This window comes from Pseudophryne corroboree, chromosome 2 (genome assembly GCF_028390025.1).
Source record: "Pseudophryne corroboree isolate aPseCor3 chromosome 2, aPseCor3.hap2, whole genome shotgun sequence".
Lineage (NCBI taxonomy): Eukaryota > Metazoa > Chordata > Amphibia > Anura > Myobatrachidae > Pseudophryne > Pseudophryne corroboree.
The window spans coordinates 437,431,491-437,438,486 of record NC_086445.1 but is presented as its reverse complement, the minus strand read 5'-3'; the positions used below and the strand labels follow the sequence as shown (position 1 = coordinate 437,438,486).

The 6,996-nt window shown below is 35.1% G+C and overlaps 1 long non-coding RNA gene across 1 annotated transcript; it reads right to left on the bottom strand.

Annotated features, from left to right (window-relative positions):
• Positions 1 to 513: 513 nt before the first annotated feature.
• Positions 514 to 2,785, bottom strand: LOC135050861 (uncharacterized). Its single transcript, XR_010241880.1, has 5 exons — positions 2,636 to 2,785; positions 1,753 to 1,856; positions 1,285 to 1,344; positions 868 to 963; positions 514 to 758 (listed from the first exon to the last, which is right to left on the bottom strand). It is a non-coding gene; the product is annotated as an uncharacterized LOC135050861 (long non-coding RNA).
• Positions 2,786 to 6,996: the final 4,211 nt, after the last annotated feature.

Sequence of the window (6,996 nt, the reverse complement as noted above, 5' to 3'; positions counted from 1 at the left end):
ATAAATATGGATTTATCTCACCCAATCAATACAGGTTGCTGAGGCAGTTTCCCCTCAGATGTAGGCCAGTCAGCATTGGTATAAAGGGTTTATCTCTCCTGTCTCTGACACTTGCTGTGCACTCTCTTGGCTGAGAGTGTCATGGCGTTCTTCCTTGTTAATTGCTGATCTTCCACTGCTGTATTATGCACTTCTGCTTACTCTCTCATGCAATTTTCAGCTTATTTGTCTCCCCTCTCTCAGCTGCTCATCTCTGCGTAATGGCGTCGCCAGCTCTTTCCTCACCATGGCTCCAACTGACTCTTCTCAAACTGCTGTTCAATTTTCTTTTATAAATAAACTTTATTTAAAATGGCAAAGGCAACTACACTGTTGTCAAAAATGTCCTTGTTGTTATGGGATATCACATATATATATATATATATATATATATATATATTACAAATAGAAATGGATTCTCGTGGGAGCCAATATGCCTTTTGTATGACAATAATTAAAAGTTTTTATTGTACAGAAACAAACGATATTTATCCTAAGCGTTCGTTATTGACACAACCTTCTAAAAATTCATATAAAACAATATTACAATCTTATACATAAATTACAGTTGGATGTGAGGATTTTACAGCCAGGTGATCACAGTCAGAACTCGAAATGGATGTATCTCCAACCAGATGTTTGTGATAAGGACTTTGTTAACCAGACGTTGCAAAACCCAAAGCGTTTCGTCCGTTAGGACTTCATCAGGGGTTTGGAATCTGGATAGTTACAAATGGAAATATATAAATCATATAGTCTTCATTAATAAGACATATTATTATCCAGGTAAGTATTCCATTGAAATCTATTGTGGATTAACATACATACCAGTTCTTATAGTAGGAGTGATTACCATTGATTAGAAAGGTTTAGAATATCCAATGATTACATCCAATCACATATTCAATTCGATAAATATAATATCTGAAACATTATCGTTATAATAATCAATAAACATTATCCTTATACAAATGATAAAAGGAAGAGGGAGGGAGAGTCAAAAGAAGAGAAAAGGGAGGGAAAGTCGAAAGAATATTATGAATGTCAATATAAATCAAATAGCTCCGTATTTATCCACATAATCAACATCAATTCAGCTGATGGAAATGATACAATGGGCAGGGTCTACAAGTATCAGAAACCACCAATAGTTATAGAACACTCCAATTAAAGTCCACATAAAACTTCAAATTCACAATATACACACAATTATATCCACATTACAACTCATTGTACAATACATACCTAGATAGACTTCAAAAAAATATATATAAATTTGGTTGAAATTAGATGATGTTACGTTCCCTAAAAGGGATAAAGATAAAATAGTTTTTTGTCACTCAAATGATTGTTAATAGGAAATGTTCCTGTAACATCCTGTTTACCATTAAAATAACATAGATGCTACCAACAAATCAGAGAAGATATAACAACTTCCTCAATTGATTATAAGAAACCATGCTGATGTCAGTATTTAATGTAAGGTATTTAAGGTGATTCAAATAGAAGAACTTTTTTATCCAAAACTAATTAATAAATGATGTCTTTAATCTAACATGCAATGGGGAGTGGTATATTCAATCAATCATTAGAGAGCCAATTAAGTTCACAGCTGTAATTTATAACCAGCAAGAAGAACTTTTTAACATCTGAAATACTAATCTTAACATCATATGGTATTTAATATTTGCACTAAATTAGTCTGGTTCTTACCTATTTTCAATCAAGAATGGTGGAACCTTATAGTCTACCTCTGTTTATACATGTCACCAAACAGAGAACTTAGGAAAATTTCAAATCCTGAACGAAACTATTCCCTGTGGACAAGTAAATCTAAATCAGTATATTACAATCATACTAAAATTAAGTAGTTACTCTTAAATTAAGGAATCCATTCATCTAATAAATTTTCAAAAAGACCATCCAATAACTAAGTTCCAAATATACAATTATAATACTCAAACTTACTTTTTACAGGAACAAGTGCAACCTCACTGAATCCCAACTACAGAATGAGAGGCAATATAAGGACATCCCTTTATAGCTCCCTTGATATTACATCACTTCCTGCTGGCTGATTAATTAATTTATTATTAGTTAGTGATGTGTTAGGACCTCATAGTACTATGTGGAATGCCATTCTTACTGGTTACCTAACAGATCCCCTAAATGATGTCTTTAATCTAACATGCAATGGGGAGTGGTATATTCAATCAATCATTAGAGAGCCAATTAAGTTCACAGCTGTAATTAATAACCAGCAAGAAGAACTTTTTAACATCTGAAATACTTAACCTCATATGGTATTCAATGATTGCACTAAATTAGTCTGGTTTTTACCTATTTTCAATCAAGAATGGTGGAACCTTATAGTCTACCTCTGTTTATACATGTCACCAAAAAGAGGACTTAGGAAAAATTTCAAATCCTGAATGATACTATTCCCTGTGGACAAGTAAAACTAAATTAGTATATTACAATCATATTAAAATTAAGTAGTTACTCTTCAATTAAGGAATCCATTCATCTAATACATTTTCAAAAAGACCATCCAATAACTAAGTTCCAAAAATACCAATATAGTACTCAAACTTACTTTTTACAGGAACAAGTGCAACCTCATTGAATACCAACTACAGAATGAGAGGCAATATAGGGGCATCCCTTTATAGCTCCCTTGATATTACATCACTTCCTGCTGGCTGATTAATTAATTTATTATTAGTTAGTAATGTGTTAAGACCTCATGGTACTATGTGGAATGCCATTCTTACTGGTTAACTAACATCAATTCTGCTTCCTGACATTATAAAAAATAAGAGGGGACAAAATCTGAACGCTACATGCGTTCCACTCTCACGTGCGTGTCAACGCACCGCACTTCCGGTTCCGGCGGAAGTACGCACCGCGTGCGTGTCACAGTCACGCACTTCCGGCGGATGTACATCACATGCGAGTCACGATCGCTGTTTGCGTGCCATGGTCCCGTAGTTCGATGGAGATGTGTCAGCGGATGTTAAATTTTGTGGTTAGCTTTAGGGATTCTTTCTGTGATGAATAAAGATTAAACAAAAATTCTTTATAAGGTCTACTATTAAAGAGTTCTTTGGTCATTAAAGTCAAACTCTTTTTTCACAGTTAGAATTGTAACATTAATATTGAATTCTAAATAGTAATAAAGTGCTGTTATCTCATCAATTAAATAAAGGTATTAATAGTGCTATTTATTAAATAAGTGGCCAGATACATCATTTACCCATTAATGAAGGGAGGATGGAAGAGAGAACTCAGGCACCATTGATGAATCACTCACGGTATGATAAGAGATACCAGGGTGACTATAGACAGTATCGTGGGAACTATGGAGGCCAACAATCTTATAATAGATCCAGAAGGAACTATCAATCCCCCCATCACAATCGGAGAGAAGAATGGAGGGGCTATAGGAATAGATACCCCTCACAACAGGGTGGACAAAGGAATCGATTGGTTTCTTTTCGTGATAGATCTGATCAAGGGAACTATTCGTATAGGGGTAGATATAATACTGACAGATCCCCTACTCCAGTTAGGCAACAGAGAGGCCATTTTTTAGAAGAACGACGAGGACACAGATTTCCTCGCATACAACAACAAAAAGAGGAACTTCACACAAGATTAGATTCTCCACAGGGTGTGAAGAGAGGACACAATGGAGGAAACGAGGACGTAGAGGGGGCAGAGAGAAGCCCGAAAAAACGAAGAGCACTGTTCCATCAAGAGAAGTCCCATCTGGGGTTGTCAATATCGCAAAGAGACAGTTATCAACAGCGGAAAGCTCCTTATTAGAGAAGGGTTTAAAATTTGCGCCGGATTCACATGTAAATAAATTTAATTTATTTATAGACCTTAATAAGTATATTCGGAAATTGACCATCCATAGACATTTTCTTAAAAATCCCCCAATTGAAAGTTCCAATAAAGAGAAACCTCCATTGGTAAAATTACCTTCTAAGTTTTACCCTGTAGAATCTAAAAGTAGTAATTTGGACATATTTTATGAGTCTGTAAAGGAGGACTTTAGAAAAATGAAATCAAAAAGTTCTAAATATGGAAATAATCTGAACCCTCAAGAGAAAGAAGCCTTGAAGTCCCTTAAAAAAGATAAGAGCATAGTGATTAAAGGGGCCGATAAAGGAGGAGCTTTGGTCCTTCAGACAAGAGAAGCCTATTTGAATGAGGCTTCTAGTATACTACTAGATGGGCATACATATATTGAATTACCTGGCAATCCTACTAAAACTTACCAAGAGGAATTGACCTGTCTGTTAATGAGAGCGTTGAGGGACAATTTGATCTGCAAGGATGAGTTCGATTATTTGGACGTGAAACATCCAATAGTGCCGAACTTTTATCACATACCAAAGATACATAAAAGTAATACAAATCCACCAGGAAGACCTATAGTGGCAGGAGTGAATTCTCTAACTTCTAATTTGTCGCACTATATTGATATTCGACTTCAACCTTATGTAACTAAAATGGACTCATACCTTAAAGATTCTACAAGTGTCCTCCAGGAACTAAATTCCTTTATTTGGATAAAGGATTATTATTGGCTCACTCTGGACGTCCAAGCGCTATATTCTTCTATCCCGCATTCTAAGGGTATAGAGTCAATTAGAGCAGTTCTATCTAATGATCCCGAATTATCCAAAAAGGATGTGTCATTTCTGCTGGAAGGCATAACATTTATTCTAAACCACAACTTTTTTGAATTTAACAACAAATTCTATTTACAAAAACAAGGTACAGCGATGGGGACTAAGTTTGCCCCATCGTACGCTAACCTTTTTATGAAGGAATGGGAAGATACATTTGTTTATGGTTCTGAATATTGTGAAAACATTGTTTTCTATCGCAGATACATAGACGATCTTCTTTTCATATGGAAAGGAGATAGAGCTAGTATTGATGACTTTATGGCTTCCATTCAGATCAACGATCTGAATTTAAAATTCACCTATCAAACTGATTCGCAGAAGATAGACTATCTTGATCTCACCTTAATGGGAACAGTAGGTGAAAAGATTAGTACAAAAACGTTTTTTAAGGAAGTGGACACCAATAGTTACATCCCGCAAACTAGTTGTCATTTTCCAGCATGGAAAAACAATGTGCCATACGCTCAATTTCTCCGTTTAAGACGTAATTGTACCAGCATTGAAGACTACTGGGATCAGGCAGCAGTCATACAAAAGAGATTTGAAGAAAGGGGCTATACTGTTGATATGGTCTCTAAGGCCAAAATAAAAGCATCTCTACAAGAAAGAGATAAGATGTTACTTCCTAAGGATAAGATTGAACCAGCAAGACAACAGTTAAGACCTTTTATTACACAATTTAACCGTGAAAATCATTCAATTAGAAAAATTCTGGAACGCCATTGGGGTTTACTTTTGAAGGACCCAATTTTGGGCCCTACGCTTCCAAATAAACCTAATCTGGTCTTCCAGAAATCCACCAATCTGAAAAGTATAATAGCACCAAGTAGACTATCTGACTTAGTACAACACAGAAGCTGTCCAGACTCCATTATACCTACAAAGGGTTGTTATCCATGTTCAAAGTGTATCTGTTGTAAATTTATGGAACGTAAATCCATTAATATTAAAATGGAAACAGGGAAATGGTACAAATTAGGACACCTTGTGAACTGTAACACTGAATATGTTATCTATCGGATCACTTGCAGCTGTGGCCTATCGTATATAGGCAAAACTAAGAGAATGATTAAAATCAGAGTACAAGAACATATGAGGAACGTGAAAAACAAACTGACGTCCCATAGTCTCCCCAGACACTTTATGGATAAACACAATTCAGTTGTGACTAAGGAGAATTTCTCCTTTACCATTCTTGAATACATTCCATCAGATCCTAGAGGAAAAAGTAGAGATCTAACTTTATCCAAACAGGAGACATTTTGGATCTACTCTTTGAACACTCTCACTCCCGGTGGCTTAAACGAAGATATTGATATTGTGTCTTTCCTATAATAGTCTTCATAATAAAAGAGAAGTGAATAGTATTTAACCATTCCTATTATTAGTCCGGCCATCTTACAGTCCCCCCCCCCCCTCCCCCTATGTTTATAGTTTTTTTTTTTAAGTTTGATAAAAGGAATATACAACTTAGGGATGATTTAAGTATATATAGTATGTTCATGGTCTATCAATATATAACTCTTATGAAATGTAATATGTGGTGAATCTTTCTGTAAATGGGAAATCATGTTGATGTTGGTTATATTAATATTGTCGGTGTAATTTGAACCAGACAATTAAACACTAAACTTTAAATTTGAAACATGTCGTATCAATACTATTAGTTATTATTGCAATAAGTCACTTTAAGTATATTTTTTTATCAAATAGTTTATAATTAATATTATTTATCACAAATTGGTCACTTATATTGATAAACACTTATTTAATAAATAGCACTATTAATACCTTTATTTAATTGATGAGATAACAGCACTTTATTACTATTTAGAATTCAATATTAATGTTACAATTCTAACTGTGAAAAAAGAGTTTGACTTTAATGACCAAAGAACTCTTTAATAGTAGACCTTATAAAGAATTTTTGTTTAATCTTTATTCATCACAGAAAGAATCCCTAAAGCTAACCACAAAATTTAACATCCGCTGACACATCTCCATCGAACTACGGGACCATGGCACGCAAACAGCGATCGTGACTCGCATGTGATGTACATCCGCCGGAAGTGCGTGACTGTGACACGCACGCGGTGCGTACTTCCGCCGGAACCGGAAGTGCGGTGCGTTGACACGCACGTGAGAGTGGAACGCATGTAGCGTTCAGATTTTGTCCCCTCTTATTTTTTATAATGTCAGGAAGCAGAATTGATGTTAGTTAACCAGTAAGAATGGCATTCCACATAGTACCATG